Consider the following 26589-nt stretch of genomic DNA (forward strand, 5'->3'; position numbering starts at 1 on the left):
AGTCAATGGAATCTTAGTTTATTCCTCCTTCTGTTTACTCTCTATAATGCCCTGGGTAATGCCTTATTTACCATTTGCAAACACTAGGGCAAAATGTCATTAAGGGCTTCAAACTTGTCATTGATTTGGCATCAATCAATTATTAACGTTTTATAGATTTCTTCATAGAAACAAAATAAAGGCAGATCTATCCACTGGAGCCTCCAGAACAGAAACCCAGAAGCTTTGGTTAATATCAAAGTGCTAATACACTTGTGATTTTAAATAGAGCTCTTTCAGAAAGAAAATATTGATGCTACAGCTAATGAAAATATATGCAATGGTGTTAATATTCCACCTATAAGCTATTCTTTTTGTTTTTATTTCATAGTTTGAGCTAGGATAATTCTGATGTAAAAGAAACTTCATCATTGAAACAGTTCTGCCATGGAAGTGCCAGAGAATTTGTAATACTCTGTTGCTCTTAGCTGATACCCTATAATTACCAACCAGTGTGAGTTTTTGGTACATAGGTACATAACAAATTTTTACATTTTATAAAGCCAAATAAAACACATGTTTCAAATATTTAATATTTGTTTTACAATAATATATTCAACTGGTTGTCATTGGGTACCCAGTATGATAGATGAGGTGGCATTTTTTTTTTTAAAGGTCAAAAGTTGAAAAAAAAATTTCAAAGAGCTATATGCTGAGTAATTATGATGATGTTCCAGGCACTCTTTTTAGGCTTGAAGTGAATACAATGATGAGGACCTAATCTCTGTCTTCAAAGACCTCACAATTAGGGAAGGACATAAACACAAAAGGAGATCATTTTAAAACAGCAATTTAAGTGCTAAATTTAATATCCTCTTAGTGTAAAAGGAAAAACTCCCTGAACTATCAGGCAGGAGTTCTGAGGTCAGGCTAAGCCCTGCTGCTAACTACCTTTGTGACCATGTGAATTTACTCAGACTCTCAGGACCTCATTTTCTCAATGTGTAAAATCAGATGGCCTTTACATTTGTTTTAATTTCTTTTATTTTTCTGGTTCTATGATTCTGTATTCAGATACCAGCAATTAAAAGTATGGATAAAACAAGAATGTGTATGACCAAAAGTGAAATTTATATATTTAAAATCAAGAGTATTAAGGGTAAAAGCAAAAAAGAAATTGTATTTTCCCTGAATATACTTGGAAACATTTGTATGTAACATGTAATTTTTCCTAGAGTGTTCAGCTTATGGCATATTTTAACAATATACCATACCTATGGGAAATTACTATTAATTTTCCCATCAAGAATAAAATCTCTTTAATAGCTAGTGACTTGAATTAAAAATGAAAATTGTTAAAATTAGTACCAAATATATAGATAAGTGGAAGCAAAACGAAAACGTCCTGTGTTAATACATCTTCTGTGAAGTTTTTCCAATGTTTATAGCTTTTATATAATATAATTACATATGACAATTATTTGATTACAGAAATTTTGCTAGGTACATAATTAAGTATAATTTTGAAAATATGAAAATTACATGCATAAAGTGACTGATTAAAATTTATTTAAAGGAATCAAGACTATTCAACAAGAAAAAACACATTAATGAAACACTGTGTTGCAATAAAAGCACACATGCCAAGAATTAGTATTCAGGACTGAGTCCTGACATTAGTTACTGACAAGATGCTGGAACCTGTATATTTATGCCTTTTTTACATGATAATAGAAATGCCTACTCCTGACCACATTTCTTTTACATAGCTTGCATAAAATATGGTCAATGAAAATTTTCTTAGCGTTAAGTGATGCTTCCTTTCAGAGCTGCGTTAAAAGCACACACACAAATAAGTACAATATTGAATCATAGCATTCTTAAATGTTAGAGTTGGAAGAAACATTAGCAACCTTTTATTCCTATACTTGTATATTATAAATAAGGAAAAATTATTTCTTAACAGAGGTTAAGTGATATCATACCAATGGTGGCATTGGTGGGGCTCTCAGTCCTGTTCTCTTTCTACTGTTCTACAATTTCTCCCCAAAATATGCTATTCTAACTTCTGGGAAGAAAGTAGAAAAATTGTATTGCAATACAACTATAAATTATGTAAATCTGAAAATTTAATACTTTAATATGGCTGTCATTTTTATTATTAGTATTATATTATATTGTACTTTCAAGTATATATGTATGTATTTTAGGTTTTCTTTGTGTACTAAGAGGTTGTTTCATTTATCTGCATCTATATAAACTATCTAAAAATTACCTCCATGTTAAACAGGACTTTTAAAGAAGAGTTTGGGTGTAGTAACACCTATTGCAGTATTTATAACTTTGCTAAATAGGAACATTTTTTATAAATAATAAAACCAAAATAAATTATTTTAGATCAAGACAAAAATAGGGGTGACTTGCCTAGAGTCAAATCACAAGTCACTGTTAGCTTAGACAATGTAATTATCAGAATAATTTCTTCAGTACCTATTAGTATGAAGTACATGCTTATTAGATCCTTATAATCTGAAAACAATGATAAAAAAGAAAAATTATAGTATACATATTAATCACATTCTTGAATAACTTTAATATGTCTCATAAAATAAAGTGACTGATGAAGTGATAACATTTTGGTAGGAATTAGCAGAAAATGAATAGAAAAGCCATCATCAACCTATTATATCAATGTAATTCCTACATTTTACTGATTCTGTAAGACTATATTGTGTTGGGTGCTCTGTGAATTATGAAATATTCCCTACCACCCATATGAGATTTCTGAAGAAATCTTTGATGTCCACATCAGCTCACTAGGAGGTCTCCTCCATCTAGCTCTCTAGCTTTAAATATTGTCTATAGGCTGATGACAGCCAAATTAGATTCCCCACCCCTAATTTCTCTCTCTACTTCTGACCAATGTGTCTGATTGCCTGCTCAACCTTTCCACTTGCTTGTCCAATAGATTTCTCAAAATAAATGGCTCTGAGGCTGAACTCTGAATTTCTCCCAACAACCTGCTCTTCTCAAGCCTTTCCCATATCAGAAAATGGAAATTCTATTCCATCAGTTTTGGCTTGTAGATAAAAACTCTGAAAATCGTTCTCAACTTTTCTCTTCTTCCCCTGTCCTTCATTAGCAAATCCTGTTGGCTCAGTCTTCAAATATATATGGCCTCTCGCTACTTCTCTTTTTCAGCACTATTATCCTAGTAAAAGCCACTATTCTGTCTCTTGCCTGGATTATTGTAATAGCATCTTAACGTCTCTCCCTGATTCTACCCATGCCCCACCACAGTCTGACTGTGCTATATGGAGGGTGATCCTTTTAAACAGTAAGGAGATCATGTCACTCCTCGACTCTAAGCTCCCATATTATGCAGGGTGCTCCAGATAGATAGAACCAATAGGAGATAGATAGATAGATAGATAGATAGATAGATAGATAGATAGAGGAACTGGCTCTGAGATTGTGGAGGCTAAATCCCAAGAACTGCAGAGTGAATCAGTAAGCTGGAAACCCAAGAGACCCAATTGTTCCAGTTTGAGTCCAAAGGCCTGAAAACCAGGGGAACCAATGGTATAGTTCCAGTATGAAGGCTCCAGGCTCAAGACCATGGAAGAGCCAGTGTTTCAGTTCAGGTTCAAAGAGAGGCAAAAGCTAGTGTCCCAGTTTGAAGGCTGTGAGGCAGGAGGAATTCTCCCTTTCTTTGGGGAGGGTTGAGGTTTTAGTTCTATTCAGGTCTTCAACTGATTGGATGAAACTTTGATCTACATTAGGGAGGGCAATCTGCTTTACTCAGTCAACCAATTTAAATATTAATCTCACTCAGAAACAATCCTACAAAAAGACCTAGAAAAATTGGCCATCAGCTGGATACCCCCTAACTCAGTGAAGTTGATGCATAAAATTAATCATTGTAGATCCAAATGTTTCCAGCCTCATTTTTGTTACTTTCCATCACTCTCATTCTGTTTCAGCCACTCTGGCCTCCTTCTTTCTCCTTATTTTCTCTTAGGACACTCTAATCTCCAGGCTTTCTGTTTACTTTGATATTTCTTTCTGGAATGGGCTTCCCTTTGATAACAGCCTGGCTCACCTCCTCATTACCTGCACATCTTTGTTCTATGTCCCCTGCTCAAAGATGCCTTCCTTGACCATCTTTTCTAGGATAGTATTCTCTGCTTCATTCACTGTCTCCCTTAACGTGTGTAATTTTTCTTCATAGCACATATCTGACTTCTTTTCTATTTATTTATTGTTCTCTAGAACACAATTTCTTTTAGTGCAGTGACTTTGCCTTAAAATAGTCCCTAGAACAAAAATTTGTTGCGTGAATGACCCACCTTACAGCCTGATAGGGGAAGATTTGCATATGATAGTTTAAGAAAATATGACTGCATACTGAACACTGGAATTTGACACAACACTGTAAAATGATTATGAATCAATAAAAATGTAAAAAAAAAAAAAAAAGAAAGAAAATATGACTGCAGTGAATTCCCTGAGACCCCATTTACAGGATACCCTTGGCCTCCTCCATGAGAAAAGAAAAGGCTATTAAGTGAACTAAACCAGAGAGAAGTAGAATTGGATCATGGTATTCTCTTGGCTGTGAGGTGGGCCTTTTAGCCAGTCTGGATTATTTATGTGAAAACAACAGGCAAGGCTTACAATGTAGTTACACTGAGGCATACATGAGTTTGAATACTTACAGAAGATTTATTTGAGAGGAGAGCTGGATAGATGCAATCCTAGATTATGCCTATAAAAATTTCATGTACTCTCAGGGTAAACAAATAATTTATATAACCACAAGGGGAAAGGATTAGAGACAGTTTAATGGTTGTGATTGTCTTATGTGTAGTAAATGGTGTGATGCCATAGATACTCATAAAAAGGTGAGGGCTGCCTCTACACAGGAATAGGGAAACAGTGCTTAGAAAACACAAGCACTTGAGTAGACACCTGTCAAAACAAGAGCCATTAGGGAGCTTGCTGGTAGCATTTTAATGCCCCCATTACTTCTGCAGACTGTAGAATTTGCCATCTGTTTCTTATATTTTTGAATGAGGTTGGTCTTTAGCAGTGCTATCAACCCACTGAGATATAAGGAGAGAGCCCACAAATCTAGGCCTCTATGTTGGAGGTGAGCTTTGATGTTTCAATAAGTTTTTCAATATTTTGACAAGAAGCGAGTAGTTATTTCCTTCACTGTTACATTTCAGAGAGAGAGAAATTTCCTGCTTTTGGTGAAATATTCTCCCAGACCATCTCTAAAGTCTCTTCCATTTCTACAAAAGCCACAATTGATTCCCTTAGAACTCATTCCTCAGCATAGTTTAATATCCCTTTATGCATACTTAATATGAACAAAATTATTTTTTCTTTAATATTATTAACAAATTTAACAGCATAACTATAGTATATCAATTGCTTCACAAAATAACATGGTAGGACCTTTGAAATAAGCATGATACAAATTTTTTAAAATATTTCTATGTATAGGAAAAAAGAAACTTGTTGACATTACTTTGATATTGTTGGTAATAAGTCTAAAGATTATGTTGTGAATTTTGAATTTATTTTTGCATGTTTCAACTATGATCTTAGTTTTCAGATGTAGCTGATTTCCTCATTATGATTACACTTATGAACATGATGTATTAACTTTTAATGAGACAGCTTTTGCAAAAGAACACAATTTAAGAGTTAATCTTTTAAATATTGCTACATAGTACCTATCTTATAGTGTTCTTCCGGTTGTCACTTTTATCTAGTGGGGAATGGGAATAATATCAATCAAACTTGCATTCATTCAACAAACATCTGTTTGGTCTTTACTGTGTCATGTCCTGGGTTAGGTACTGGATAGGTCTTTGGACAAGCAAAAGAGAATGGCAGAGATACAGAGAAAGACAATCTAAAAACTGACATACACTAATGTAGTAAAGTAAAAATAACTCAAATAATAGTAATAAAATATATTTTGCTGGATTTCTTATATTTCTCATATTAATTGTAGTAACTTTCATGTAAAGCAATAGTAGTTTTCAACTCTGTCTGTGCTTTAGAAACCCTGGGGTGCTTTAAAAAAAAAAAAACCATGCCTAGGCTCTAGGCATAGAGATTCTGATTTAATTGGTCTGGGGTGAAGCGCATCATGCTGCTGTTTACAAAGGTCACCAGATGACTGTAATGGGCAGACCCAATTAAAAAGCACTGGTTAGCTCCCTGACTCTCTTATTTTCAGAATAGTTCCTCATTCCAGAGACTGACGACCATGTAGTACTTTTCCATAATTAGTACAATAAATTCTTACCCAACTCTCTAAAATTCTTAGCCTGTTATTCAATATAATATCAACGTATTATTCAGCATCTGAAATGTGCCTGATAATTGTGTTAGAAAATAGGCATATATATTTCTCATCTTTATAATGACCATACAAGAAAGGTAAACATTTTTTAGACGTTCTGTCAAGACTTAAATTGTCCTAGTTTATCCAGATAGTATCTAGAACCAGGATTCTAACCTAGGCCTGTCTGAATTCAAAGCTTCCTTCCAGACTGTACTGCCTTTGTGTTCTGACCTCAAGCTGCATCTCTAGACAGAGCTATGTAACTTGTTCCACTTTACACATCCTAAGCTATGGGCAAACACTTTCCTCTCACCCACACATATTCACCACATTCTCACCTGTCATTTGCACACCCTGTTGGTTTGTGGAATGCCCTTGCCAGTCAATTTGATTTACCCTTCTTAGCCATCTTTTAAGGTACAGCTCAAATGCAGCCTCATCAATAAATCCCTCCTGGATCTTGCCAGCTGGAAGTAATCACTCCACCCTTTGTCCTTCCGAAGTTCCTGATCTGTACCTCTCTCAGGTGAACTCATCACAGTCTGCTTTAGTTATTTGTGCATATGATTAATACTCTTAGGTGTTTTTGAGATCAGAATTATTTCTGATTCATCTTTTTATACTGTATAACACTCCACACAGTAACTAGTCCATTGTAGATGCTGAAAAAACAAAATCTGCTTATGGAATACACAGCAAATGAAGAAAGAATAAGCAATTTGATTAAGGTCACCTACAAATCTATCCTTGGGACAGGAAATAACCCAATCGCAATATAATAGAGATACAGTACAAAAATCCCCATTTTTGGAAATATCTGATTCCCAAATGTGTTAGCTTTTTAAAGGAATTTTATGATTGCTTTGAATTTGCATGCAAATCACGAAAGTTAGTGACTGATAAATAAGAAACAAAGGTGTTTCTCTATTCCTGGTCACTTGCTTACGCAACTGGAAGGAGAATAGAAAACTGTATATACATTTCATGGTGTGGGATGATAGTATAATCACAAATGGTTTAACAGTAGCAGTCTTTTATTTAGAACATCTCCTTTCCACATTTATGCAGAAGAATTTCATATTCGATTCATTTAAGATGCACTTAGCATATCTACACTTGTACTCATTAAGAGAACACTAATGCATGTAGCATACTTATCAGAAATTATGTACTTTTTTTGAATATCTAGAAGAAATAATGCTCCAATAACCTCTAATAGCAAATTAGAAAAAAAATGAAAACACAAATATTGCTTAGGATGTCCTCGGTAGCTCTGAAGAAATTTTTGGCTTAACATTTATATAAAAAATATTCTGATTCCCATAATGGGTAATTTCACTTTATTTGCTTTAGATAGCATGACTTTGCACCTGTTAGAGATTATGCACACCAGTGAGTTTTTCCTGACCAGTGGGTTGTTAACTTGCATTACAGGTCACGACTAGTATGTAGTATCTTTTGTACTGGTTTGTATTAAAATAAAAAATTAAATGTGAAAAATTGGTCTTAAAATAATGTTATTGAGGTTGTGAATTATACATTGAGCATATGCTTAGTTGTTCTGGGGATATATATATATATATATATATATATATATATATAACTGAAACAGAATATTCTCATCTAATTGCACAGACAAGAAAGTTATTTGAAATTTATAGCCTAGTTTATAAAGCTTAGTTATTTTGTTTTTCTTTCACGGAAGGCAGAGGTAGGCAAAATTTTTCTATAAAGGACTGGATAGTAAAGAGTTTAGGCTTTGTGAACCACACCCTGTCAGCTGCAAGGACCCTGTAGCACAAAAGTAGCTGTAGACAATACATAAATGAATGAGCATGGCTATGTTCCAATAAAACTTTATTTATGGAATAATTTGAATTGTATGGAGTGTTAATATGTCATGAGATATTATTTTTCTTCTGATTTTTTCAATTCTTTAAAAATGCAAAAAAGCATTCCTAGCTGTGGGCCACACAAAAACAGGCCGTGGCCCAGATTTGGCTCCTGGACCAGAGTTGGCCCACCTCTATCTTAAATTCTAACTATCAATCCCAAAGTTGTGTTCTCTTGTCCTAAGGCAATCTTGATTTGTGTTGGACTTTAAAAATATTACAGGGATGATGAGATGAATTAACAGAAATATCACTGCTAATGCAAAGCCTCAAAAACCCAGTGTAAAACTTTTGAAGATTATGAAACAAACTTTACCAATAGCAGGAGAATCTTTTGTAGGAAAAACTAAGATTTATATTTAACTGCCAAGTACACTTGTGGTTTATGAACTATGACAAGTGTTGGTAAATTTAAATTATCAATTTTACTAGTAACTATCCACATTAGAAAATATACTATAGTCTATTCTGCAAAATTAATACATTTTCTTATTCTCCATGTATCTTCCTAGTCTTTAGCATCTGTCACTTCACGGTAAAAGGAGGTAACAACACCAAAGTATTGCTATCACTTTATAGGGAATTATATTTATCTTCCTTCTGAGAATGTTCAACTTTTTGTTCCTGTACCTGTTACCTTTTTTAAAATTCTGTTCTGCTTCATTGACATATAATTGACAAAATTGTAAGATATTTAAGTTGTATATCATTATGATTTCATATACATATACATTGTGAAAAGATTCCTTCCATCTAGTTAACTGACACATTCAACACCTCACACACCTCATATGTTTATCTTTTTCTTATTTTTTTAAGAATATTTCAGTTATACTGTTAGAAAATTTCAATTATATAATAAAGCATTATCAACTATAGTCACCATGTTATACATTAGATGTGCAGACCTTGTTCATCTTATAGCTGAAAGTTTACATTCTTTGACCTATTTTTCCCCATTACCTCCACCCCTGGCCCGTGGTAACCACTTTTCTACTCTTTGTTTTTAAGAGTTTGTTGTTTTTTTAGATTCCATGTGTAAGTGATACCATGCAGTATTAATCTTTCTCTTTCTGGCTTATTTCATTTAGCATAATGCCTCCAAGGTCCATCCAAGTTGTTGCAAATAGCAGAAATTCCTTCCTTCTCATAGCTGAATAATATTCCATTTTACCCATTTATCCACTGATGGGTACCTAGGTTGTTTCCATATCTTGACCATTGTAAATAATGCTACAATAAACATGGGAGTGGAGATATATCTCTAAGAGATCCTGATTTTAATTCCTTTCGATACATACCCTCAAGTGGGATTGCTGGATCATACAGGAGTTCTGTTTTTAGTTCTTTAAGGAATCTCCATATGTTTTCCATAATGGCTGTACCAGTTTACATTCCTACTAACAGTGCACAAGGGTTCCCTTTCCTCCACACCTCTTGTCTCTTTGATGATAGTCATTTTAATGGATGTGAGGTGATATGTCCTTGTGGTTGTGATTGCATTCACTTGATGATTAGTGATGTCTGGCACCTTTTTATGTACCTGTTGGAAAACTCTCTATTCAGTTCCACTGCTCAGTTTTTAATTGGATTGTTTTTTTCTTTTTCTTTTTTTCTACTGAGTTGTGTAAGTTCTTTATATATTTGGATATTGACTTAGATATAAGATTTGCTAATATTTTCTCTCATTCCATAGACTGCCTTTCTTTTTCTTGATGGTTTCCTTTGTTAAGCAAAAGCTTTTTAGTTTGATATAATCGTACTTGTTTATTTTTGCTTTTGTTGCCTTTGCTTTTGGTGTCAAATCAAAAAAATTATTGCCAAGACTAATGTTAAGGAGCTGCCCATATGTTTTCTTCTAGGAGTTTTACAGTTTCAGGTCTCAAATTTAAGTCTTTAATCCATTTGAGTTACCTATTGCCTTCTAAAGGATCTGTCCTTAACATTTAAGTTTCATTCTTGTATATTCCCAAATGCAAATACATTGTTTTCTTTTGGATTTATATCCATTTTTTCAAAACTCTTAAGTTTCATTTTTGTATGTTCCCAAATGCAAATGTATTGTTTTCTCCTGTATTTGCACCCATTTTTCCTAACTCTAAATATTCAATAACAATATTTTACTAACAAATAACAAATGATTTTATAATCACAGGTGGTACCATACTGTAGAGTATGAGAGAAATCAGAGAAAGGGCCTTCCATCAAGTTACTTATGTACAAGTTGACATCCATATTAGCGTCTAGATTTCAGTAATAATATATGACACAATTTAAGAAATAACAGAAGATAACATAAAATAATGTGTAGTCAAAACAGTATGATTTTCACATGGCCATTAGCTTCTTTGTCATGGATGCTCTTTGACCTAAACAATTCAAAATGCAAGTAAGTATGTTTGCAAGAAAATACTTGGCATTCATTATAACACTTAATCTATTCCTGAGCTCCACCTTCTCTTGGACCCTCATCCTTATCCTTTCTTTACCTTCAACCTCATCCCTTCCAGTCTTTGAGCCATACCTCATCTCCCTGTCTTTAATTGAAATTTCAGTTGCCTATTTAGTCAAGCATGGGGTGATGATCAAACATTGGGTGAGTCTCAAGCAGGCAGTGAAAATATCTATTGTGAATATTAATTAGTAATAAAAAAGTGTTTCCAAATGTTTGCAAGCTTGATGGGATTAATGCCAAATATTAAGCACTGTGAGTTCAAAAGAAGCATAAGGATTAAAGGTAGGGGAACATGGATGCATGCAGAGTGATGGACATTTCTGTTGAGTTGGAGGTGAAACAGGGAAACACATACAGTGTTTTAGAAACTGAACGGATAAGCCCAACATCATGGAGAATAGGGCTTGGATGTGAAATCCTAGAAGAAGACATTGGAAAAGCATTTTCTGAGCCAGGTCATGAAGGCTGTCTTTGCTAGGGTACAAAAAGCTTTAGTATCTTCGAATTCCACATGCTTTTTTTTTTTAATGGGTATGTAAATATTTCCAAAGTCAAAAATGAGAGCTTTCAAAAGATTTCTAAGTTTACATTTAATACATTTTACCAGCTGCAATAGCTTCCTAGGTCTGTCTTAACAAATTGCCGCAAGCTAGTGGATTAAAACAATAGAATTTTTTTTTCCTCTCAGTTTAGAAGCTGGAAGTCTGAAATAAGGTGTCAACAGGGCCATCCTTCCTCACTTTTCCTAGCTTCTGGTGGCTCCCTGTAATTCTTAGCATGGCAGGCAGTTCTTAGCATTTCTTGACTTGCATCTCTGTCATTCCAAGCTCTGCCACCAGTGTCACAGGGCTATCTTCTCTGCGTCTCTGTAAGTCTCTCTGTGTCCTCTCCTCTTCTTATGAGGAGACCAGCTATTGGATCTAGGGTACATTTTAATCCAGTATTATCTCATCTAGAGCCTTATCTTATTACATTTGCAAAGCCCTTATTTCAAAATAAAGTCACATTCTGTAGATATGAGTTTGGGGAGAGACACTATTCAGCCCCCTATCCCAGCTTAAAAATTTTCAACATCTTCATTCAAATTTAACCAATAGGAAGGAAATGTGACAAAACAAGAACAAATTTAAGAAAACAACTGTAATGATTTGGCCACAGTATTATAGGATTTACTACAATTTTATTGCTTTTTCTCTTTTTCCCTGGCCGGATTATTCCTCAATTATTTGAAAAATTTGCATACTTTGAATATTCAACCAGGTTCCACTGAACCATTTCAAAAGAAATTAGGCTTTTTGTCCTTTTCTCCTCATGAATGAAGTATTTCATTATAAATGCACCTGGTTTTTGGTTTCTTGATTTGAAGGTATGTAAATGTGTAATGCTTAAAATAAATAAAAAAGAACAGATGGCAGGACCCTAAAGATGAAATTAACTTTGTATCCATCTGGAAATTAGGGATGGTTTCATTATTTCCTTCTAATACGTTCATTCTTTCCTGAACTCTCTGGTGGAGGATTTTATGCACAATTGTGCAATAGAACTGTCTTAGAGTAATAATAAAATATGATTCAGTTATGAAATAAAATGTGAAAATAATTCTGTGGCATTCTAATAGTATCACTGCCATAATAGTTACATTTGGTGGTTTTCCAGAATTAATAATGCAGCATAGATAATCCTCAAGGACACACCAAAAAACTTATTTGGTGTCCAAGGTATTTCAACATATCTATCTGCTGTTCTAAGTTGAGTTTCAAATATGTCTTCAGTAAGTACTAAATTACTGCACATTAACTTTAACATTGTCAACATGCTCTATTTTATTAGCCTGATGAGAATCCTACACAAGCTTATAATATGAAGTATATTTTATCTGCAAGAATTCGGTGTTTGTTTAACAGTGGCGTTCTTTAAACAATACTTGAGGGCCACAGGGAGAGTATGGAATATTTTCATTGGTAATAATGCAAAGTGTACTTGAAGTGAAGTTATCTCTGATCCAGTACTTCCCATTTTTGAGGGGTGAAAATAATTGATGAGAATGTGCCGTTCACCATCAGATGAGAAGGAGGATCTAATACCCTTCTCTCATTTTACTAATACCTTATACAGGACAGACTATATCACCCCCATTTTAAATGAAAAGATACGTGCAAACTTGTCATTGCCTGGGTACAAAATTAGATCTATGGCCATTAAATTAAGTGTAACTACCTCAAAAAAATCGTGCCCACATATCATTTCCATTCTATCATTTTTCCACAGAAGAGCCTGAAGATAGCCCCCAACTGAAAACCATTTGCTTAAGTAATCTAAGCTCTTCCACTTGACTTTTAGATGTTCCTACCCCAATTTCATCCATGCAAATCCACTGTGGTTTCCCTCATCTTTGGAACCCAGATCCTATGCCTTGTTCTCTACACATACCACAGTCACCCTAGACATCACCCTCATTTCCTCTCCTGAGCTCCAACTCGCATTGCTTCCCCAGTAGAGGGATGTTCTTTCCCCCATCTGTGTCATCTAACATGGCTCAAGTCTCTTCCCCGCAATATGTTTTCCTGAGCTCTTTCAGTTACTATAAATTATGAATTTCTATTACATTTTGAAATTGATGAATTACCATTTGGTACTGTATGGCATAAAGGCTTTATCATATTTAATTATCTCACATTTATTCCCTTACCAACTAAAATTCATGCACACAGACAAATGTACTGAACTCCTGCAGAATCTAGTACTATTTCACATGATGGTGAATAGACAAGAAAAATAATTTAAATATACATGTCATTAGAATGGGTATTATTATAAGCGCTTCACATATCCTAACTAATATATTCCTCACAACAAACCCTGAAATGGGTATTATTTTTACTGTCATTTTAGCAATGAGGAAACTGAAGCACTCTGAGGTAAAATAAATCATCAAACACAACAAAGTTAGCACTCAAATGCAAGCAGTTTGGCAATGAAGTCCATACGTTTAACCATTATGTTATATTACCTCTACATGTTAAATGGTCATGAGTATTTGGTTGACTAATATAAATTAAGAAATTTAATACGTACCTTTAAAATATAGTTGGTCACCATGCTTCCTGTATCTTTTTTGTTTTTTCTGGCTTTATGGCAATTTGGGTTGATATGGCCCTAAAAAGACTTTTAGGCAATGTGGTAGGGTAAGTTTACATTTTGATAAGAACACTCTGTTTCAAACAGAAAAGCTGTAAGTCATATAAACAAAAACACAAAAACATATTGCTGCTTTCAAAAACAAAACAACATCTCTGTGGAGTACAAACACAAAATGCTAAGCAAGGCTAAAGTCACTGACTAGTGGGGCATACTTCTGGAAGCAGTCTGGAATTTAGCTCCCTTTTGATAGATGGGGATTAAAATATTCCTTGCAAGATGGGCCACTAGATTCTAAGACTGCTGTGAGACTGTTGCTTGTGAATGGGGACAAAACATGATTCTGAAAGCTGAGCACATACTATTTCTTACAGTAAGCTGTTGGCCCCAGGAGAAAAAAAATGCACCAATGGAGGCTTAAGACCAGGAATACAACCAAGTCATTCCTGGCTCCCTAGCTGGAATTGTAATATTCCCAATATTGGCTTTGGATTTAGGACAGAGACTGCAAATGGCTGTTGTGTGTCCTAGTCTGGGACTGATGGTCTACACAGGGGTGGTTTGGAGGAGTCTGCAAGCTAAAATTCCAGAATGCATAAAGAAATATGTTCCTAAGAAAAAGAGTCACAAAATCCACAATTGGAGCATAATTTATTTCCGATGACTTACTTTTATTGACTGTTATAAAAAAGACTTTTAAGTTTATTTGGGATGCACAATAAAGGGATCACATCCATAGGAAAGGACAGAAAATTATAAAGCAACCACAGATCCAAAACAACAGGTAGTTGTGAAAAAGAACCAAATAAAAAAATGAATGCAAATTATAACAATTGAAATAAAATACCCACCAGAGGAGAGTTTACACTGAACATAATTAAATTTGTAAATTGAAGAATTAACCTAGAAGACAACACAAGGAGATAAAATAAAATATTAAAATATAGTAGAATTCCAGAAGAAGAAAAATTAGGTAAATATGAAAAGCATTTTCTAAAATTAGAAAATAAACAGTTGTGAGTACTCAGGTAGAAAGTGTATTTCAAGATCTGAGTAAAGAGAAAAAGATAAATCTATACCAGTCACAATATTATGAAGCTATAGAACACCAAGATTAAAGAGAAAATCTTAAAACCTCTTAGAAGTATCAACAAGGGAAAAACAATGAGATTATCAGATGATTTCTCAACAGCAACACTGGTTGCCAGAAAAGAGGAACAACATAATCAATGTGTTAAGTGAAAACACTGTTAAACTAGAATTTGTATTTTAATAAACCAAAAGTAGTTAATATTCAGAAGGCCAAAATAAGGATATTTTCATACATGAAATAGGAATGCTTATCCCATAGAAACCACTACTAAACACACCATTAAAGAAGCATTTAAGCAAGAAGTAAATCCAGATTGAAGTCATGGGATGCAAGAAATAACAGGGAAATCAAAAACTGAAGTTAAATTCAACTACTATCTGTGAAAAATAAGAATAATTTTTAATTAAAAAAGTATAAAATGAATATTCTAGATAAAAATAAAAAAGATCCAACAGTACGTAGGAAGTTTGAGCTTGGGTCCTATGTTTGGATGAAGAGAGAAATACTGAATAACTTTAGGCACTTTGCTAGAAAAAATATATGTATGTTATGTATGTTGAAAATGAAAGGCAACATGAAAGGGAAGAGCGATAGTCTATAGATCCCAAACACACTGCGAAAACATTGTAACAATTTTATTAACCAAAGAGAAATCAGGAAAGGAGAACAAAGAAAGCAAACATGAAGTAGCAAACTAGATCACAGAATTAAGTCCAAATATATCAATAATTAGATGAATATGGATTAAAAGACAGATAATACAATTTGATTTAAAAAGATCCAGTTACATTCTGCTTCTAAGGCTCTCACTTGCAACAAATCTACCTAGAACGTTTGAAGATAAATAGAATACAATATATCATGCAAATATTAATCACAAGAAATATTTTATTTTTCTCTATTATTAAAAATAATATTAATATAATAAAATATTATAATAGCATTATTAGTATCCCAAAACTGAATTTATGGGAAAAAAACTCAGTATAAATAAAGAGTAACTCAACCTAATTAAAAAAAAAGGAAAAATTCATCAAAAAGATATGACACTGATAAACTTAAAAGCACCTAATGACATAGCTTGCAGATATGTAAAGTGAAAATTGACAATTACAAGGAAAAATGGATAATAAGCCATCAGAATGGGAGATTTTTAGCGTCCTCTATCAGAACATAATATATCAATCATACAAAAAGAACTGAAGAAGATTTAAGCAGCAAAAGTAATAATTTTGATCTAGTAGATATTAGAAGACTATATTAGTAATGATAGTATAGTCATCATTTCATAACAGATCATGCCCACTCCACACTTTTGTCCTTTCTTTCCTTCTTCTTGCCCAGTATGACATCCCTTAGTTCTCCATGTCAGTGCAAACACTACTCATTTTTCAAAGTGTAGCTCAAGTCTTATTTCTTAAAGGAAGTGTACTTATTGTTTGTTTGTATAGATTCCTCTCTCATTTTTAATTATGCAGGGTACTATATATGTACATTAGTTTGCTTCCTTAATTGCAAATTGTTTGTGCTGCTTAGACTTGCATATTTCTTGGTTCCACAAAATGCTTGCAAATACTATCTTTAAAACATTTTCTAGTTCTCACTCCACTCTTTTCCAGAACCCAACATATCCTTATGATTTGAAATCAGGTTTATTATGAATCAAACATAGGAATTAGGGAGAAGGAAACTTGACTGTTTAAGATGTTGGAACCATAGTAGAAAGTTATCTTTAAACAAATATTGCAAACAACTATTTGTGAGAGAATATCAATTTAGTCTCTTCTGCTACCAGAGAAAGAAGGGAATTACATTGTAAATCATAGACTCTATAATGTAATGAAAGGAATAGCATGAAAATGTTCACACTGACACACATGGTTTGATTCATGAAACAATTTCTTCATACCTCTTAGGCTACTGACTGATTCTGCAATATAAATCTTTTGATGATTTCACAAAGGACTAGCCAATCACAGAGATGAAGAAAAACTTTTATATGAAACAAATTTCCAAGGTTTAAACAAGAAACTGTTGCATGTATGTAAAAGCAAGTAACATAAAGACAATAATTTGCAAACAAGGTTCAGGGAACTCTGGGCCTTTCATTGAATGCTCTGATGCTAAGTGGCTTTCTCAGTCATTAATTTTACAAGCCTTCACCAATCAATAGGCTGGTCTGTTACCAAATAAATGACTAGTGTTAAACAGCAGCAGGGAAAGGATACAGTGCTCTCACTCAGGTATCAACTAAGAATAACCAAGGAACAGAACCATTCCCTGTAATTGAGTTGCCTAATGAATATTATTTGGAAAATATAAACTACTCAAAAGATCAAGAGTTGTGATTGGGACTAAGCTTAGGAAAGAGCCTTAATTCCTTTAAGCAGTGAAACTCAAGAGTACACAGTAAATTCTTACTTAGAAGAAATCTAATCTAATTAGAAGAATTTATGCCTAAATTCAAACCAGTGGCAGTTGAAAATATTATGGGCCAGGTATACAAACTTGGTGTTTTCTGACAAGGGGCAGAAAGCAAGGCTCTCTAGATCAAGAGATCTGTAGCTGTAAATTAGGTATTTTTCTTCAACATAAAGGTCCTATTTGGTTTTAATCATTTATCAAACCAACCAACCAACCAATAAGCTCTTCTCTAATCTTCATCTCCATTAGTGAAAATAGAATATTTCACGTTCTCTTTCTAAATAGAAACACTGATCAATACTGCATGCCCTTCCCTACCAAATCAATATTCCAGAAGTAATCCATGTAACAAGAAGGGAATGAAGAAGGAAATTGCCAGGAGACCTGGTTGGTTGGAAAGAACAAAGTGAAGTAAAAGGGTCATATCCTTCTCTATTAGTAAGTAATTTCCTGACTATGAAGTTAGGCATTTTAGAAACACGCCCCAATTCTCTTCTCCTTTGGTTTCTGTGATACTGCCTAAGCAAGATACTTTCTCCCCTCTGAAATGTCCCTCCATTGTTTCCTTTATTGACCTCTTTTTGTCTTCTGTGGTCAGATTCTTTCTCTACATCGTCAGAAGTCTGCTCTTCCCTGTGATCTCTTTCCTTGCAAGGAAATCCATTTTCATGCCTTTGTCTCATCACATAATCATCTCATAATCATGTTGTTATTTGAGCAACAACTCACAAGGTACAGTGTACTCTTGAAAAATAAATATTATATTTATTAGCCATTATTTCATGTTATCCGTCCTATTCTGTCCTGATTCTTATGCCTTGATGACTATAAAAGATGCTCCCCCCATGGATTTTTTCAAATTCTACCTGCTTCATGAAAGAGTAGCAGTTAGTAGGAAGAACATGAACTTTGGGATAAAAGGGATCTAGATTTGAATCCTCAGAACTACTGATAATTCTGTGATCTTGAGCCTTAACCCCTCTGAACTTTGTTTTTCATATGTAAAGTAAGGATATCAGTTGTTGGACTTGCTTTCCATTCCTTTTAAGGAGTAGCTCATCCCTTGCTTTCCATATCATTGCCTATTTAGGGCTATACCCACATCCCAAACTACTACACAGGACGATGGTTTCCTGACCTCTATTTCTGTCTAGGGTACACAGTTTTCACATGGGAAACTTCAGTTCATCTAGTCTGGGAGAGAAATATCTGGACACTAAGGGATTCTTTCTCTGGATTTTACTAGCTTGTCTTTCATGAGATCTTGCGTTAATCAGCACTAATCACTGCTGCTACTAAGCAGTGAATGGAAACTCAGCTTCCTTTTCCACCTTGGTCAAGCTCTTTCTGCTGTCTTGGTCCAGCCATAGTGAAATCTTTTAGGATAGCTAGCTTGAATCATGTGTGGGTCTCTTCATTGTCAATGTTTTCACCTCTTTAACAGAGGGATCATCTTTTCTTTCTCCCGCTAGGCTTCTGAGTCAGTTCTCAGAAGCAATTTCCCAAGTCTCTGATGCCCTTAGGCATAACATGAAAGTTCTAGTTAGAATAAAAACACAACAGTAATCCCTCTTCACTTCCAACTGCCAATTAGATCTGCTAACCACAGCTTTTTAACCCTCTTCCGTCAATCACCCAGCACGTCATAAATCACCTTGCTCACCTGTAGCCCCTAACAGCAAAGCCAAGTAAATTCTGTACTTGCTTTGCAGGTACACAAATGTACTGAGCAGCTTAGATTTGAGCAAAATTTCTTCATCTTTGCTTTCTGTCTGGATAACCAACATTTATTTACCCATGATTCTGTTCCCTTTCATTTCTCCATATGGGACCTTCCCAGTTAAACTTCCAAATCAGTTCCTTCCTAATTCTTTATTCCTATTCCTTATTCCTGCCTCCTATTGTTAGCGAGGTATCACTGTTTTTCCTTTTTGTTGTCATTCTTTCCATCTGATTGTATTTTACATTCATTCTTCATTCCAGCACTAATATATTATTTGATGAGTTGATGTTTGTATTAAGAAATAAGCACGCGGGAAACTGTAAAACAGGTTGGCACATGGCGATAAAGTTGGTTTCTCTTCCTATTTTCTGGCAGAGAGGTATAATCTTTCCTAAATCTGAAGCTCATAGAGCTTTTTTTCTTAAATATCTTAGGGCAATTCAATTATTATATTCTTTATATTATATTTGCTTATGTAACTACTTAATTGTAAATTACAAAAAAAAATTATCTGTGTAGTTTCCATACATTGTACAATTACAAAACCCAGCACGTTAGCCCTCAGTACCTGATTATTGATTTGAGATGCTTTATTCACTCATTATATAAATAATGCTTCAATTCAACAAAATACAATTATGAATGGACTTGTGTAGACAGACTTACATCATGGCAAGTGCCCATTTTGTTGAGCTATCCTTATACTCTGGGAAAAGATATACTCTAATGCTCTTTTTTTTTTCTGTTCAGAAGCAAAGAAAAGATTTATTCTTTGATCAGAGAATGGAGAGATGTGAGCTTGCGCACTAGAGTGCGTGCTCCCCCGCCACGCGGTGGGAGGCTGCTTTACAGGCATCACCTGGGGGAAAGAGGGTGGGGTTCTCATGGGGCGGGATTCTCGTAGGGCGGGATTCTCGTGGGGCGGGATTCTCTTGGCGCGGAGATCTCGTGGGGCGGGGCCGCTGTTCTGCTGGGGCTCCAGACTCCAGTGCCCGGGGCTGCATCTCTGCACACTGCCCGCTGCCGCCATCTTGATGTGTGGTGAGTGTTTGGCACGAAGCTGTGGGGTCAGCGCAGCTGTTTCGCACCAGGAACGCTGGTCTGAAGGGGTGGTGCAAAGCCTCTGCATGCCGCCCCCTGTGAGGAAGTGAAACCAGATATGTAGAGTATAGGCTGTTTCAAAAGGCAAGAGGAGAGAAAGGCCACGAGGTGTGGGGGCTGGGTGTTCAGATTAGAGTGAAAGTAGTTACACACTCCATAGACAGTGTAGGCCGTTTCTGAAGAGGAGGGAGTGAGAGGCAGACTCTAATGCTCTTACTGTAATCCAAAAATTTGCATCTAATGGACAGTCTATCAAAATTCTTGTAATTTAATGTAGCTACTTTTTCCAAAATAATTTCATTTAACATAAACATCAAACATCCCAATTTAAATGAATTGGAAGGAAAGCTAATTAAATTGGTGAATACTTGCTTTAGTTTGAATTCCTTTAAGGGCGATAATAACTGCAACTATTATAACTACTCAGATACTGCCTAGTGGAGTTTTAATTAATAGATAAGGATGATCTCTAATTAGCTCATCAAAATACTAGTCTGAACAGTGTCAGCCCTATGTATACTGCAATTACATTGTTTGTAAGTAAATACATACTTCTAAAGCACTTAAAGACCAGTTTGCATTCTTAGCAGAGTAGAGGTGCCCTCAACCTCTTTCATTATGTGGTTAATTTATTTAGCTAGCCTTCTCTTCTTAAGAGGATGAATGAACAAATAAAAAAATCCAATGCAGTAGGGTTACCTCAGTCGATATTCTGACCCATTCCAAGTGACTGCAGTTCAAATTAATGTAGTTTCTTGAGTAGATATCATATGCCAGGTAACTGTACAGGATTGAAGAAATTCAGAGCTAGAAGGAAAGCTTCCTCTTGGATAAGTTATTTCAGCTCTCTCATTTTACTGGTTTATTGTATGGCTCCTATGGTTAGTCATGGGCCAAACTAGGCTTCTTTTTGGGTGTCTCTGAGTCCTAATTCTGTGCTTACTGAAAAGCTGATGTGTAATATAAGTTAAAAAATAAAACACACAGAAAAAGAGAGAGAATTAACTATTAATTTGATATAGTGACTTTATGTATTTCTACATTTAAAGCAAATAAATTCAAACTTTTAATTTATGAATTCAGTGAAAAGGGTACTTCTAGTCCACAAAACATTTTGGCATATTACACTCAAGACTTCATTCATTCAGCGGTGATTAGGGCTTTTGTGTTGTTTCTCCATTTTTACGAAGTGTGAGGTACTTCCACGTGCTGGGGATAGAAAGTAAATAGAAAGTAAATGCCAGGTGGTCTGGCAAAGGTTTGAAAAGAGTTGAGGTGGTACTGAGGAAGGGCTCCCAACCCAGACTGGCGTGTGTGTGTGTGTGAAAGATGGTTTCCTGGAGGACGCAACAGAGGAACTAAGTCCTTAAAGATAAGCTAGAGAACAAAAGAGATACCAGTTGAAAAATATTTCATCTGATTTATTTAGTTGGTCCATTCTGGTCTGAGATCATTCACCTCCTGCATAACGAGTAGTCTTCCGTTTCAGGGTGAGCATTGTGGCCAGAACCCTGTTCAAGGAATTCTTCAGCTTTAGCTTCCCAAGGGGTCAATACTTGACCTATTTGAGATAGTTTTTTTAAAGCAATGTGTAAGCTTTCTAATTCAAATAAGTTGAGTGATTTTCATTATAGGATTGCTTAATTAAACACCCAGCACTGAAAATTAGATACTTCAAACATCTAAATTTCATAGACTATTATAAATGGGGCAACTACAGATTCGTGGTTAGGGCTAATGTCTTCAAAATTTCAGGAGATCCTTGCTGAGGAATGTGGTTTACAGAATTTTAAGACAGGAGAGTATTATTTTGTGTTTATATGTGGGAAATATCTGTCTTATAATTTGTTCTCTTTCTCTGTCCATATGTCTTTTTATTTTGTTTTTCAGTCAGTGCTTTCCTGAATGTTCTTTTTTGAGACTTTTGAGGAAATTAGGAGATTGACATCTGAGGGGTCACCATAAGTGCTTTCACATTTCTCACTCTTGCTGTATAAGTATCATGGAACAGTTGTCTATGTACACTTTTTTTTATGGGACATTAAGTATTATTTTGGATTCTAGCCTAGGTAGTCAGAATGGATGAAAAATTTTATTATTATGAGGCTTTGTGTCTTTTTGCTTTGATAAGACATTTATTAGATTGCATTTCACTGGGTTGCATGCTTAGTAATTCTGTACATTTTTATGACTGCTCTGTAAAATATTCATCTCTGTGTCATATGTCATCTGAGAACTAGAACTTACACCCTTTTTTTATCTTCTAGGTTATGCTTTCCTCTTTCTAGTCACATTTAAGACAGCTGCCCCTCCCTCCCTTTCTAATCACCAGTGTAAACCTCTAGCTCAAATATCATCAAGCAGGTGGTCAGGAGTGGTCACTGACAAATGTCAGAATGAGGAGAATCAGATTTGAGAGGCTCAGCTCTAAAAAGCAGACCAAGGTTCAGACTTTCATTTAAAATCTTACGTGGCCTCATGGCATTATCACAATCCATTTTATTTGATGCTTTCATAACTTTGAACTGTTTTAAACATCAGACCTTTTCAGAGCTTATTCTTGTTCCTATTTTGTTGAACTATGAGTGTATTGACATATATTGAAAACATAGGTCACAATTGTCTTCTCCAAATAAAAAGGAAGGGACGACGAAGTGATAGGTTTGGAAACTGCAAAAGGACTTAAAAATCATCCTGTCTTAACTTTTTATAAACACTGGCCTGGGATAGTTCAGTGATTTGTCTGAGGTTATGGATACTTATTTCAGCAGCTGGTTGCAGAATACAGTCCTCCTGCATTTTCTCTAGTGTTTATTCAGCTATATTTTAGTGCTTCTATAGCAATGCATTCCATTTAACTGAAATTTACAAAGTAGGTTCTGTGCACCAAGGATTGATAATACAGAAGTGTAAAACACACCAGCACACACTTGCATAGACACATGTGTATGCACAGTTCCTCTACTAGGGCAGGAGGGTACAAGTGCATGAGAGATATGCTACCCAAACCTATGGTAATTATCCTTAATTGATGAAGGCATTGTTCCCCCTCCTCCCTCCACTGAATTTAGACATGGCTTCAACCTCTGCCCCTATATAGCTTTCTGGGTGTCCATTACTTATCTTTGAGTATCATCATGCACATTGAAACCTTCTTGCCATCAAAGGATTAGTAGTTTTCTTTTTTTTAATTGATTTTTAAATGTTCTAAAAAATTGAAGTAGTTTTCTTAATTTCCTTTTAGAAGACAAAGGAACATAATTATAACAACAGTACTAATAATAGATACCATTTGTTACTAAGTTATAGGGTCTAAACACATAATAATTAAAGCAAAATTGCTTATGCATGAATCACCCGATATCAACTCAGTTGTTCTGAACTTAGGAAGCAAGATCTCTATGATGTCCACTATGCTGAGTACTCTATAGGTGACTATTGGCTTCACACTATTTGGTTCATAGTTATTGGCCTGCTTCATACTCTTTTAAGTTATGCATCATAAAAGGCTTTGCAACTTTTGAGTTTTATCCTAGAATCTCTACGTGAAAATAAAGTAGTCAGGTCTTACTTGCTTTTTAGTTTTTTGAAAAACATAATTGACCTTGATATTGAATGATACAGGAAGAGAACAGTGAAGAAAACCCTTCAGACTTAGACCTATACTGTCACTAGAATCTGGATTAAGGAAAGGAATGACTCATGTGAATTTAAAAGCTATGATAGGGAGGAATCTGTCAGCAGAGCCATGGATAAGTGGATGCCAAGAGTAAGGGAGTTTATAGATCTTGCTGATTGTGTCTGTCCTCAGGAACATTGGGTAGGTACATGGCGTGCAATGCTATGTGTATTGGAATCCAGTGACTCTTCTCAGTGGGGCCACCCAAAGCTCTAAGTTCTTAGGATTATAGCTTTTTCTGAATCTCTGGGGAAAAGAGAGAAAGGCAAAGGGAATGGAAGCTCATTGTGGGCTGCTGACAGGAAACACATTTTACAAAACTGCTTCTACTTGAATGGCAATTGAATCAACCCAGGGCCACCAAGCTTTCAGTAAATGAGTTCTTGCAGTTGGCAAAATTGAATAGGAAATGCTTTAATTTTGTTCTGGCTGTGGTCCAACAAGAGAGGCTTTTGAAGTGTGGAATTGCAGAGCTGTGCTGAGTGATTCCAAGTGAGCTCTGTGTAGGTTAGATGGTTAAGCTCTTCAGGTGGGGCTTATTGTTTGCTCAAGGCAACTTGGTGACGGGGTGGTTGAAAGTTTGGGGAGACTAGAGTTGGTAAGTGATATATGGACCAGCTGTCTTTGTCCCTTAGGACTTGATAAACATGTGAGCCTGAAGTAACTACTTTCATTAGTACATGGAGAAAATTGTCATTTAAAGGCTTTTGATGGTCATTTATAATGGTAAAACTTCCAAATGTTACTCATGCAGCAATAATTTTGACTGGAACTCATGGTCAGGAGAATCTGTTGGTAAGTAGATTTGAAGAAAAGGACTGTTTTCTTGGTTTGCTGATCCATGTTTTCTCTGAATCTTGATCAAAGGAACCTTCTGTTCCTTCACAAATCAAGACAGACCTAGGGCAGACTTCACTTTGACAGTCATGTTTTGATTATTCAGTGTGAATCAGGATTCTGACCAGGATTACTGACCAATCCTTTAGATTGGAGCACAAATGGCATTAAAGAAGGCTGTGTAGCGGGGAGGGAGGGTGCCACGATTTTAGAGTCAAACCATTTTTTCCAGAATGTATATTTAGTGGAGGTTAAAAAGGAAAAGAAATCAGAATATGGTTCTTTTCCTTTAATCTTTTCTTACTGGATGTCATTTAAGGTTTCTGAGTGTTTCACTCTAGAAACATGTATTACATATTTAAAAAGAAACTGAGTAATTAGCTGTGTGCCGCATGGCAATTTGGCCTCATTTGATATCTGAACTCTTCCTGAGATTTAACCACCTCAATTTTACTTTAGAAACCCCACTATAGGACTTGCCTGGCAACACAGCTTTTATATTTTCACATTTACTTTTACATTATTCCCATTTTCTGTGAACAGTCTGCTGCCAAGGCCATTCCCAAATCCGTTTCTGAGTGTTGGATACTCAGAATGATGCATCTCCATTTGGGGAAATTTACTAGAAGTTTTGTTGTGAGAAATGGATCTTTACATCACTCTCCTGCTAGAGTCAGTGACTCACTGAAGAATGAAGGAGAATTAACGTGGAACATCTATTTGACCCAGCAAATTCCTTCCTCAGGGAGCTGTGAAATTTAAGCAGCATGGTATTGTAGTTTTTGCACATACCAAGCCCAGAGATATGTGAGGTGGTCACAGTGGGGCACTGGAGCTACCTGTTATAAGTGGACTGTGCACATCTCTTCCTTACCCTAAGCTCAGTGGCATCACGTTGGTAGCTTGATACGTGCTGTGGTTGGAGTATTTATACTAGGACATCGGCAAATGCTACAAATAATTGTTGTTTTAATTTCCTCCCTGGAAAGCAAGTTGTTAAAACATTTACTAGCACAGCACTGGGCCAATGTACCTAAAACACTGATTTTTTTTTTTTTTAATCTTGGTTGTTCTCTAGGACACGTGTTCTAAAAGTGTGATCTTTGGACCCATGGTGTCTGCATCATGTGGGAACTTGTTACAAATGGAAAATTATCTGGCCCCACCCCTAACCTACTAAATTAGAAACTCTAGGGTTGGGACTCAGGATTCTTTTAACAAGCCCACCCTTCCAGATGAAGCTGATGTTTGCCAAAGTACAATAACCCCTGCTCGAAGGACTAAATAATTCTGAGGAAGAATAAATTGCATTTAATCAACTGTATGCTGACCATAAGTGAATGATTAATTTTCTCATACCTGTCGCATTGTGCTTATCAAACTTTCAGAGGATAAAGCTAAATGGGACTGCTATTTCTAGCACCCACAGCCGGTGGCAGAGATGTGTCAAAACTGTACCGTCTCCAGGGCTCACAGCAGTTGGAAACACTCTACTCGTTACCTAATGCTCACATTCTTCAGTTGAAAGCATGGCTATAAAATGGGTGATAAGGGTTAAGTATGGTAATTGGCCTATCCCATTCTTCCCTGGCTAAGACTCGGGATTCCCTGGGGGCTTGTTGAAGCAGGTCCCACCCACCACCAGAGTTTCTGATTTGGTAAGGCTGGGAAGGGTCTGCTAACTTGCATTTCTAAACATCTTCCCAACGAAGCTGCTGGCCCAGGGACCTCTCTTGGAACAAAACCACTGCTCTAGAACATCTTTGGAACTATCTGTTTCTGTGTGAGTTTCTGCTTCCCGGCTTTTTGTTCTCCCCTGTTCTACATTTAGCTTGGCTGTGATTTCTCCGAGGAGGTGCAGCCCACATCATATGGGGCATGATTTTTAATGTGCAGGCGCCTGC

General features: G+C 35.5%; 1 protein-coding gene across 4 annotated transcripts in view; it reads left to right on the forward strand.

The window, feature by feature from the left end:
- CTNNA3 (catenin alpha 3) overlaps positions 1–26589 on the forward strand; it is a 1353918-nt gene that overhangs the window by 627177 nt on the left and 700152 nt on the right. Inside the window, exon 1 of one of the 4 annotated variants that reach the window (XM_072971430.1) lies at positions 20039–20109. The exons of the other annotated variants lie outside the window; for them this stretch is intronic. The gene's annotated coding sequence lies outside the window, so the exon portion shown is untranslated. Of the gene's footprint in view, positions 1–20038; positions 20110–26589 lie in introns of those variants that run through there. 4 annotated transcript variants of the gene reach the window in all.

Source organism: Vicugna pacos, chromosome 11 (genome assembly GCF_048564905.1).
Source record: "Vicugna pacos chromosome 11, VicPac4, whole genome shotgun sequence".
Taxonomy (NCBI): Eukaryota; Metazoa; Chordata; class Mammalia; order Artiodactyla; family Camelidae; genus Vicugna; species Vicugna pacos.